The sequence below is a fragment of the Oryctolagus cuniculus genome, chromosome 6 (assembly GCF_051225735.1).
Source record: "Oryctolagus cuniculus isolate XC-2025 breed Fujian yellow rabbit chromosome 6, ASM5122573v1, whole genome shotgun sequence".
NCBI classification, from domain to species: domain Eukaryota; kingdom Metazoa; phylum Chordata; class Mammalia; order Lagomorpha; family Leporidae; genus Oryctolagus; species Oryctolagus cuniculus.
Window position 1 is genome coordinate 14,001,576 of NC_142872.1, and position 12,207 is coordinate 14,013,782.

Sequence of the window (12,207 nt, forward strand, 5' to 3'; positions counted from 1 at the left end):
AGAACTTGTTTTGGGAAGATGGAGAATAATTTGTAGAAATGAGCAACATTTTTTTAGAATCCATTTCTCCAATGACAACAGCAAACAAGAATGTTCAAAAGAAAAGGTGTTTGGGGCCGGCGCTGTGGCTCACTTGGTTAATCCTCCGCCTGCAGCACCAGCATCCCATATGGGCGCCGGATTCTAGTCCCGGTTGCCCCTCTTCCAGGCCAGCTCTCTGCTGTGGCCCAGGAGGGCAGTGGAGGATGGCCCAGGTGCTTGGGCCCTGCACCTGCATGGGAGACCAGGAGGAAGCACCTGGCTCCTGGCTTCGGATCGGCACAGTGCGCCGGCTGTGGTGGCCATTTGGGGGGTGAACCAATGGAAGGAAGACCTTTGTCTCTGTCTCTCTCTCTCACTGTCTAACTCTACCTGTCAAAAAGAAAGGTGTTTGCCTCTGGTGAACACCACACAGCAGTGTTGCAGTGTAGGAGCTGAGAATGGAACTTGAAAGGGGGCAGGGAGCCATGGGGAGTGGTGTGCACACTCACTCCCTTCTCCCACTTCTCCCATCAGCACCCGCAGTCCCCACTGGCTCTCAGGGCCCCAGGAGCTCCTTGTCCACCTTAGGGTGATGGCTGCAGCCAGCCAGGCCCAGAGAGGAATGTGACAGGGATGCCCTTTCCTGTCCACCCTGCTTCTAGAATCTTACCAAATCAGAGCTGAAAGGGCTTCAGTCCCCGCCTCTCGCTGAGCAGATAAGAGTGCTGAGGTCCAGGAAGGTGACCTAACTCAGGGCAGGGCCAGCTGTGTCCCAGGCAGTAGCCCGCTTGCCCTGGGAGCCTTCAGTGTCCCTGGGGCGCAGCTGGGCAGGGGTGACAAGTGTGGCCCTGTGAAAGCTTGAAATGGAAGGAGAAACTCTTCTGTCCGCTCTTGTACCAAGGTTAGCTGGGCTTGGAGGAGTCCCCATCTTCCATTTAGTGAGCAACATGCCAGAAAAACTGGAACATTCTCACATTGTCAATAACAGAAACCAGTAACCTCTTGGTGCCCTTCAAGGCTTGACATCAATGCTGGAATTCTCCATTCTTGGTTCTGGGAGGAGCTTATAAAATTGGTATCTTGGTGTGACTTACAAGCCACAGTTGCAAAAATTAAAGGGGGGGGTTATTTATTAATACCATCACCCAGCGCTTACTAGGAATGGTTGCCTTCAGCTGTGTGTTGTCGCAGTCATGGTGTTCTTGGGCTGAAGTGCAAAGCAGCAGTGAGAAACGATCCGTCACAAGATGCTTGTGATGGCTGGCTGAGAAGACGGACTCCTTCCTGCAGGGGTTGCAGGCCAGGGCATGCTGGGTACCGAGGGAGGGGACACTGACAGGCCTGCACACGTGTCCCCCGTCCTGTCCCGCTGGCCACTCACGTGGAAAGGCTGCACAGGCTCTTAGGACACGCACAGTCCTGGCCAAGAGCATCCCCAGCTTCTCCATTCCTGTAGGGATGGACCCCAAAACCTTCCCAAGAAATCCCAAGTGCTGTCATCCAGTCTTAGACAAGAGCCCAGACTAACACAAAGCAGCGAGTTTTGCTATCGATTTGTTAAAACCGGGTGGAGGGTGTGTTAAGCGCAAGCATGTGTGACTACAGTGATGTAACGTGTGCTCTGCTTCCTTATTTGGCAAGAAACAAAGGGAGGTAAAAGCAGGGAAGGGTTGAGATGCCACCTACTCAGGACCAGTGACGTTTCCTGGACGTCAGACCGTTCCCCGGTTCAGCCAGGCAGCCATCAAACTGTCTCTCCTGCCGTCTGTCCGTTGGCACAGGCCCGTCTGATTCCGCTCTGTACCTTTGGCCCCTAGTTTACATGCCACAAAGTCGGCATCCATAAATGTTTGTACAATAAGTAAATGAAAGGCAATCGCGGGAGAGGTTGGAGCAGTCACACTCCTAAAGCAGCTTTAACTGCAAGATCTGGCAACGTGTGCTTAACTCTGCCAGCTGCATGGACCAAGGCCCTTCAAGAGGAGGGCTCCTCATAACACCAGCAACAACAGGACGATCTGCTCCGAAACTCTGCGCCGAGGACCGGGCCCCTTGCCATTGAGTTCTCCCTCCTTTCTCCCCCGCCCCCCTAGATGGAAGCAGAGAGACAGAGAAAGAGATGGATAGAGTCCTCATCAACTGGCTCACTCCCCAAATGTCCACACAGGCCAGGGCTGGATGGGGCTGAAACCAGGAGTCAGGTACTCAGTCCAGGTCTTCTGGGTGGGTGACAGGACCACAACTAGTTGAGGCATCACCACTGCCCCCCTGCATTAACAGGAAGCTGGAGTCAGGAGCCAGAGCTGGGAATCAAACCCAGTGCTCCCATATGGGACATGGGCATCTTAACCACTAGGCTAAACACTTGCTTCCATTTTCTTCTGCTTCTTAAAAAATTGGGTTTTGTTTGTCATTTTGTTCATCTTCATAGCCAACCAAAAAAAAAAAAAAAAAAAGGAAAGCTATAAACTCGCTAGGGATCAAACCCAGGCACTCTCATCAGGGATGTAAGTGTCTATACTGGCATCCCCAGGATACATGCCTGCCCTGACCTTGAACCCTGACCCTCCATTGTGCTACACAGGCCTAAGTGCTTGTGTAGGACTGAAGAATATTTTAAGGGGCTGCTGTTGTGGCCTAGTAGGCTAAGCCACTGCCTGCAGGGCCGGTGTCCCATATGAGTCCTGGTTCCAATCCTGGCTGCTCCACTTCTGATCCAGCTCCCTGCTAATGTGCCTGGGAAAGCAGTGGAAGGTCACTCAAGTAATTTTTCCTGCACCCACATAGGAGGCCCAGAAGAAGCTCCTGGCTCCTGGTTTCTGCCCAGCCCAGCCCCGGCTGTTGTGGCCATTTGGGGAGTGAACCAGCAGATGGAAGACCTCTCTCTCTGCATCTCTGTAACTCTGCCTTTTAAATAAGTATAATAAATCTTTTTAAAAAAAGAGAATGTTTTAAGAAAATAGGAAGAGACTCAGGATGGTGATTTATGTGCGAAGTGTTAATTATGTTCAGCTTGAACCGATTTGTTGATCAGACTCGTAGAGATGCTTGTATGTAGTCTGTTTTGCCCTCCAGGCTACTCTGTTAATTCTTTTGCTAGCCCAAGGTGAAATCCTCTGTCTTTCCTCTCTCCCTTCTCACTTTCTTGTTTCATCCTGCTTTGAGTGCTGGGTCTCCTGGTTGCGCCTTTGAGTGCAGAACCTCTGTGGCTTTGTGAGCACTGGGGTCCCTTAGCTTGCTGCCCACGGGCTCATCCTACCTGATTTCCTCTTTCACTGATCCCGCAGCTGCTAGGCCCCAAGCCGCTTCCTTCCTTCTAGGTCTCGGTCTTGCTCAGAGCATCCCAGCTCCTGCTCCCAGGTCCTCCCTTGGGCTTCTTTGTATCTCAGCCCAGTGGCCTGCATGGATAGAAAGTATCAAATATGGGCCGGCGCCACGGCTCACTAGGCTAATCCTCTGCCTTGCGGCGCTGGCACACCAGGTTCTAGTCCCAGTCGGGGTGCCGGATTCTGTCCCGGTTGCCCCTCTTCCAGGCTAGCTCTCTGCTGTGGCCAGGGAAGGCAGTGGAGGATGGCCCAAGTGCTTGGGCCCTGCACCCCATGGGAGACCAGGAGAAGCACCTGGCTCCTGCCATCGGGTCAGCGCGGTGCGCCGGCCGCAGCGCGCCAGCCGCGGCGGCCATTGGAGGGTGAACCAATGGCAAAGGAAGACCTTTCTCTCTCTCTCTCTCTCACTGTCCACTCTGCCTGTCAAAAAAAAAAAAGTATCAAATATGAAGAAACTTCAAAAAAGGTAATAGAAAATGGAAGTAGAAGATTTTTATTTTGGTGCCAAAAAAAATCGATTGAAACCCATGCATAAGAGGGTCTTCAAAAAACTCATAGAAAATGGGTTTTTTAAGAATGCATTCCTGTAGTTAAATTTTTTAAAAAAATTGTTTTTTAAAAATGTTTGATCTTTGCTTAATATATACTAAGTTGATCTTCTGTATATAAAGATAATTGAAAATGAAACTTGATGAAGAGTGGGATGGAAGAGGGAGTGGGAGAGGGGATGGTTGCGGGTGGGAAGGAGGTTATGGGGGGAAAAGCCACAACAATGCAAAAATTGCACTTTGTAAATTTACATTTATTAAATAAAAAAACCCACAAAAATAAATAAATAAATAAGTAGAAATGTATTTGAAAGAGTGACAGGGGGAGAGAGATCTTCATCTGCTGATTCACTCCCTAAATGGCCACCTTGGCCGGGGCTGAGCCAGGCCAAAGCCAGGGGCCAGGAACTTCATCCTAGTCTCTCATGTGGGTGGCAGGGGCCTATGCACTTGGGCCATCTTCTGCTACTTTCCCAGGCACATTAGCAGGGAGCTGGATCAGAAGTGGAGCACCAGGACTCAGTCTGGCACTCTGATGGGGAATGCCAGCGTCACAAGAGGCCACTGATTGCAACGTTTTTTGCACTAAAATGAATTTACCTTTTAATTCTGATTTCTGTGACTTTTTTTTTTTTTTTTTTTTTTTTTTTTTTGGCAGACAGAGTGGACAGTGAGAGAGAGAGAGAAAGGTTTTCCTTTGCCATTGGTTCACCGTCCAATGGCGGCCGCGGCCGGCGCACCGCGCTGATCTGAAGGCAGGAGCCAGGTGCTTTTCCTGGTCTCCCATGGGGTGCAGGGCCCAAGGACTTGGGCCATCCTCCACTGCACTCCCTGGCCACAGCAGAGAGCTGGCCTGGAAGAGGGGCAACCGGGACAGAATCTGGCGCCCTGACCGGGACTAGAACCCGGTGTGCCAGCGCCACTAGGTGGAGGATTAGCCTGTTGAGCCGCGGCGCCGGCCTTCTATGACTGCTTTGAAACACCCTCAGAAGTGCTCATCTGTGAATCAGTAATGAGTACCTGAAGCCTGCCCTTGACATTAATCATTTTTATTCCTTAAGGAAATTGGAACTTAAAATATCATGCACAATAAATATATTTTTTTCTCCCCTCCTCCTTTTTTTAAGCCTCATTTTTATTTGGAACCTCTGCTCATCACTTCATGGTTTAATGATGCACTTAGTGCAGTGATTTAAACGTTTGTCTCCCTGAATGCATGGAGGAGTTCAGTTCCCAGAGGCTTAGGTCAGTGGCACTGAGACAGCGGAAAGCTCAGCCAGCTCTGTTCAGAGGCAAGGCCTCTGGGGAGTGGCTGCGTTGGAGTGGGCCGTCATGGTGGAGCTCCCACAGAGGCATCCTGGTGGCTTTGTCAGGAGAGGGAGCAACCACACAAGCATAGGCAGGTCAGCATGGCACCTGTCTCTTGCCACGTGCCATGACAGGACTCTGCCAGCAAGAAGACACTACAAAGGCTGGGCCAGCGGGATCTGCCTGGTCTTGGACCGTGAACCTCCATAGCTGTGAGGCAACATAGCCTCTTTCCTTTATAAAATAGCCTGCCTCAGATCTATCTATCTATCTATCTATCTATCTATCTTTCTTTTTTTTTTTTTTTTTTTTTGACAGGCAGAGTTAGACAGTGAGAGAGAGACAGAGAGAAAGGTCTTCCTTCCATTGGTTCACTGCCCTAATGGCCACCACAGCCGGCACTGCGCCAATCCAAAGCCAGGAGCCAGGTGCCTCCTCCTGGTCTCCCATGCAGGTGCAGGGCCCAAGCACTTGGGCCATCCTCCACTGCCTTCCCGGGCCACAGCAGAGAGCTGGACTGAAAGAGGAGCAACCGGGACAGAATCCGGCGCCCCAACCGGGACTAGAACCTGCGGTGCCAGCGCCCCAGGTGGAGGATTAGCCTAATGAGCCTCGGCGCCAGCCCAGATATTTCATTATAGTAATGAAAAGCTAACGAAGCAGTTACCTCGCCTGATTTAGGTGGCTACTTACACAAGTATCTTAAAACATACTTCATACTATTAGACAAATATTGATAATGAAGCAGGAAAAAACACAATAGATCTTCCTGGCAAATGTCAGGTTGAGCAAGTTTTGCTCATTGTCTAATTTTGTTTCCTCCTGAAACTATGAAAACCATAGTAAAGAGGTTTCCTGGGAAAGGTGACCTCACCAAGGCAGAGTGGACACAACAGATGGACAGGAGGGGTCTCGGCACACACAGGAAGTCGCATTCTCAACCCGCAGTGGGAGAAGCTGGAACTCACCTGACTGACGGGCATGGTCCTCAGGCTGCGTGGGAACTGGCAGCACCAGGGACATCGGGAACCAGAGGAGCAGGATGGGACTGGGACGGACAAGTGCGGAGGCGGAGCCAGCTGCCCCTCCACGCTGTGCAGGCGGCTTATTCCCTGAGAGCAGATCCATGACGTCCGGGCAAGGATGCCAGACAGGGCTTCTGGTAGGGCAGTCACGTTAAAGCAGGGGAATTAAGTGACAGCTCATACAGCGAATGCTCGGGCCTCCCACCTTTTCTTCCCCACTGATGCTCAAAATGTAGGAAACCAGCTTTTTTCTTCTTAGACTGAAGACAAATTCTGGAACCTATCTGCTCTAGAGGAAACACCTAGAGATGCCTATGCCCAACAAATAACCCAGCCAGCTCCTTTTACAATGAAGCTCAATGTGGGCAAACCCAAACCAAACATCTCAAAACTCCCGGTCAGCTTTCTGGTCCTCCCTTCAACCCAAGCAGGCACCAGAATTGCCGGGTAGGTGAGGGTGCCACTCACCGGAGAGCAGAGGCCATAGTCGACCAAGAGGGAGAAAAGCAACCTGGAGCGATCAGAGCAATGCAGAGAAGAAAGCAAAGCACACAAACATCTAAAAAAGATCAGTCATGTCCAAGGGTTAGCTAACAACTGTTACAAACCAGCACCATCATTGTCACAGCAAAAACTTAGGAACTTTCAAAGAATAAAACATAGTTTTTAGAGTTTGAGTGTAAGAGCAGACATGTTATTAGAGCTGGCATTAGAAATGCTGAAAAAGAAAGCCGAATGAATCTTTAAGAAAACAGAGTAGAGGGGCCGGTGCTGTGGCAGAGTGGATAAAGCTGCAGCCTGCAGTGCTGGCATCTCATATGGGCGTCGGTTCGAGTCCCAGCTGTTCCACTTCCAATCCAGCTCTCTGCTATGGCCTGGGATGGCAGTAGAAGATGGCCCAAATCCTTAGGCCCCTGCACCCTAGTGGGAGACCCAAAAGAAGCTCCTGGCTTCTGATGGGCTCAGCTCCTGCCATCAGGGTCAATTGGGGAGTGAACCAGCAGATGGAAGACTTACTTCTCTCTCTCTCTCTCTCTCTCTCTCTCTCTCTCTCTCTCTCTCTCCTCTCTCTGTGTAACTCTGACTTTCAAATAAATAAATCTTTAGAAAAAGAATAAAACATAGTTGTTAGAGATTAAGAGCATAAGAGCAAAAATGTTACTAGTGCTGGCATTAGAAATGAAGAAGAAGAAAGCTGAATAAATCTTTAAGAAAACAGAGCAAAAAGACACCCTCCCAAAAAAGGGAAACTACAGAGATGAAAGATAATAAAATTAGAAAACCCTTACAGAAGTTCCAACGTTAAGAATTAAAAGAAAATAGAGAACAAAGAAAAAGGAAGGGAGGAAAGCATGGAATAAAGTATTAGCAAGAAAAATCCACACGGCCGAGGCGATGAATGGGCATAGGACCTGTCCAGCATCCAGAATCAAAACCAAGCCACAGCACAGCACCTCAGGAATTCTCCAGGCTCTCTGAGTGAAATGCATTGTGACTTAGGGGTTTAGGAGGACATGCCCACACCATAGATCAAGGAGCATCCATGTGTCCTTATATATAAACAGTTTTTTCACAATAAAAAGTTGTGGGTAGAGACATGCCTGTGAAAAATTAAGGTGTGAAAATGCTGGAAACAGCCCCAAAGTGGCGCTCTCTGAAGACAGAGAGTAAGGGTGAGTCAGAGAGACGGGTGGTTTTTGGGAGAAGTCTTTTGGTTGTTCCTTGTTGACTATCTAAACTATGCACATGCCTCATTTAGGTAAAAATAAAATTTTATGGGCCGGCATGGAGGTGCAGTTGGTTAAGCTGCTGCCTGCAATGCCAGCATCCCAAATAAACACTGATTTGAGTCCTGCTAATTCAACTCTGTGTTAATGGCCTGGGAAAGCGGCAGAAGATGGCTCAGGTACTTGTGCCCCTGCCACCCACGTGGGAAACTCAGATGCTCCTGGCTTCAGCCCAGCCCACTCTTGCCACTTGGCCATCTGGGGCGTCAACTAGCAGATGGAAGTACTCTAACATGATCCCTCTCCCTTCTCTCTCTCTGTCTCCCTCTTTCTCTCTGTAAATCTGCATTTAAATAAATAGCCTTTAAAAATTAAAGCGTTAAAATTTTATTTAAAAATGTAACGACAGGGAGAAAAGATTGTCAGTGCAGTTACATTCTGTCGCTGTCCCTGGGAAGTCCTTAACTGCGAGGACAACACGATTCTGGACTATTGATGCATCAAATGCCACTAGACCCCAAGTCAGGATAAATTTGCCGATTTTGTGATGAGACATAGGCTTATTTATTTATTGAAACTTTGTCTTTACTCCTTTAAAGTGTTCTCTCGCTAAAAGTTCAGAATTATGAGTATTTTGCTGATTATCAGATTGCAGCATCTAGAACAGTACTTCATGAGGATGACTTTATCTGCACTTGTCCTCAGATTTACCCTTCTCTCCCGTCAACAAGAAAACTTGGTCTTCTAGGTCCCTAGTCTCTAACATGGAAAAAAATATGGAGCATGTGGAACAAAAATAGCTCAAATGTAGAATTGCTTGGGGAATAATTTGGACTTACATAGTTAAACAAAAAATCTCCGAAGTCATATTCACCAGAATTATATCCAAGAACAACGTTTTATTTAGCGACTAACCGAGATGAATAGCAGCTTCAGTAGCTCCAAGCAAAGACTCTATTCATCAAATTTAAGGACACAAGCAAAGGAAATGGATTCATTTCTGGGCCTGATTGAGTTTCCACAGTCAGATGCATTGGAGGGAGACACAAACTGAATGCTCCAATTCTGTGATGGTTGCTTGCGTGTAACCTGGCCTGGAACACCCACCCGTGTGTCCTCAGGTCCAGCCAGGCTCCCCACGTGGAGGAGACTCTTATCTCCAGACTACCGTTAGGAGAGTCAATGACATCTTTGACAAATGCCCGTGAGCCTTCAGCAGAAATACAGCTTTCTCTTAGAACGTGTGAAACAGGAGATGCGTGAACACTGGAATGTGTATGAATGTCTTGGGAATGGGAGGCTCAGCTGAGTGCCTTGCACGTAGTTGCTGCCCTCCCAATGTTTGTTGAATCAGTCAAAGGCCTCTTGTTCAACTGATCCTGTTTGCCACTGTTGTAAGATTTATTTTCGCCTTCCTCTCCATCGTCTTGAGAGTCTGCTTGGGAGCCACTGGCTGTTCTCCCGTGGTGTCCCACTGCCACTTCCAGCTCTTTAGAGCCACTCTGTCTCTGGCTTGATGTCTTAACCAGCCCCAGAGAGTAGGATCCATGAAGTCTGTCTCATTCACAAGGCACACAGCAGATGCTTGCAAGATCCCAGCTCTGAAATCCAGGCGTGCTTCCGACTTTCTGTTCTCACATCTGGGACGCTTGCTTCGTGTTAGGATGCTAAGACCTTAGTGAATTCATCAACTTGGAGTTTCAGGCCTTTCCCTGCAAGATGGAAGGCCCTACATGTGGGATCCAAGTTAGCCTGTAAGCTGTGGGACATCAGACAGTTTGCTTAATATCCCTGAGCTTCATTTTTTTCATCTCAAAAAGGAAATGATGGAATCATTGGAAAGATTCTGATGATACTTGAATGAGATTTTTTTAATATATGAGCCAAGATCGTCTTGGTATATCCGTAAATATAAACACATAGATGAAATAGTCGACAATGTGAGATCAGTTCTGTCTACAGCCCAAGCTGCAGATGCATAGAGTTCCTTGGACATGGTGATAAGAAGCTGCAAACTGTAATCACTTGCAGCCTTTGTTTGGTCCAAAAAGACTAATAGATTTATTATATCCACTTAGGATGAGATTCACTAAAATGCTCGCTTCGGTCAGAAAGTATATCAACTCATCTTTCTTGGTATATTCGTGTCTTAGATGAATTAAAAGTGGGGGATGAACTTCATACTCATATATAACTTGGTACATAAAAACTCCAAATATGGAGCCTAGGAAGCATCTTTGTTTGGAATTTTTAGGGGTCCGTAGTTATTCTGAATTTCCCACTTGGGGCCTGACTCCCAAATGCAGATTTGTGAGAGCTTTACAGAATTTGGGAACTGAAGTGTTTGAGGCTGGACACCTGGCGTGTGTTCAGTCATAAAACTGAGTCAGTATCACAGGGCAACATACATTCTGGCTAGACAGGACTGTTACCATTGTAACTGAAACACCTATGTCTAGTTGGTGTGAAAGGATTTTAGTGCTAATTGATGAATAGTGCTAAGTAAATAATTTGCAGGATTTTATCAGGTGGTTGGAATCTCACAGTGACATGAAATGACTATGGTATTATAAAGAAAAGTTAAATAGTCTAGATTATTTGTGAGATTCTGTAAAACATTAGCTCTTCAATTTGTCTCTTAAAATATTTCAAAAGTTATCAGCTAGCATACTTTGGGGACATAGTGTAGGGATATAAAGTCAGAGCAGAGTAACTTACCCCTGGTTATGCTATAAATATGCAACGTAAATATATAAAAATAAACATAAAATGTAAAAAAATATATAAATGAGGACTTCCCTTGCTTATTAGCAAATTCCTGTGGGACTGAATGAAAGAGAGACAGAGATAGGGAAAGAAACTCAGTCTTTGAGAAGTACTTTTTTTTTTTTTTTTTTTTTTTTTGGACAGGCAGAGTGGACAGTGAGAGAGAGAGACAGAAAGGTCTTCCTTTTTGCCGTTGGTTCACCCTCCAATGGCCGCCGCAGCCGGCGCGCTGTGGCTGGCGCACCGCGCTGATCCGATGGCAAGAGCCAGGTGCTTCTCCTGGTCTCCTATGTGGGTACAGGACCCAAGTACTTGGGCCATCCTCCAATGCACTCCCAGGCCACAGCAGAGAGCTGGCCTGGAAGAGGGGCAACCGGGACAGAATCCGGCACCCCAACCGGGACTAGAACCCAGTGTGCCCAGGACTAGAACCCAGTGTGCCAGCGCCGCAAGGCGGAGGATTAGCCTAGTGAGCCGCGGTGCCGGCCAAGAAGTACTTTCAAACTGCTTTGATTTGTGGATAATACTTAAGTTATTTTGTGTTTTCAGTTTTTATTTTATTATTAGAGAGAAACAGAGAAAGCTGCCATTCACTTGTTCACATCCCGGCTGGAGCTGAGAGCCAGGACCTCATTCCGGGTGGTGGGAACCCATGAATGGAGCCATCACCACTACAGGAAGTGGGAGTTGGGGGCCAGAGACAGGCACTGAACTCAGGCTCCCCAGTGTGGGGTGCGGGCCCTGCAACCAGTGTGTTAACCACTAGGCTAAGTGCCCACCATGTATCTCTTATTTTTAAGTCAAGTTTCCCTTATCTTGATTGAACTAAACAGAGACTTGACTGGAATGCAGGAGCCTTATTTTTGTTTGTTTGTTTGTTTTATAAATGGCAACTACATAGTAAGCTGTTGCAACCACAAAGTGAGTCCTATTTGTTTTCCTAAACTTTCGATGCTTTTGCATCTCCTTTCCGTATTCCTGTCATTGCCACATAGAAAATCTCGTGAGAACCTGCTACAGGATAGCCTGACTATACCACAAACACCCAAGCGTCACTGATTCCATCATGGTTCCGCCACCTGTCCATGGCGTTTGTGATGTGTTCTAAATGCTGTCTACCTATTTAAATAAAAATGATCTGTTGTAATCCGTTGCTTACAATGTTTAATTAAAAATAGAAAGTTGTGGCCGGCGCCGCGGCTCAGTAGGCTAATCCTCCACCTTGCGGCGCCGGCACACCGGGTTCTAGTCCGGTCGCAGCACCGGATTCTGTCCCGGTTGCTCCTCTTCCAGGCCAGCTCTCTGCTGTGGCCCGGGAGTGCAGTGGAGGATGGCCCAAGTGCTTGGGTCCTGCACCCCATGGGAGACCAGGATAAGTACCTGGCTCCTGCCTTCAGATCAGCGCGGTGCACCGGCCGCAGCGCACTGGCCGCGGTGGCCATTGGAGGGTGAACCAACGGAAAAAGGAAGACCTTTCTCTCTGTCT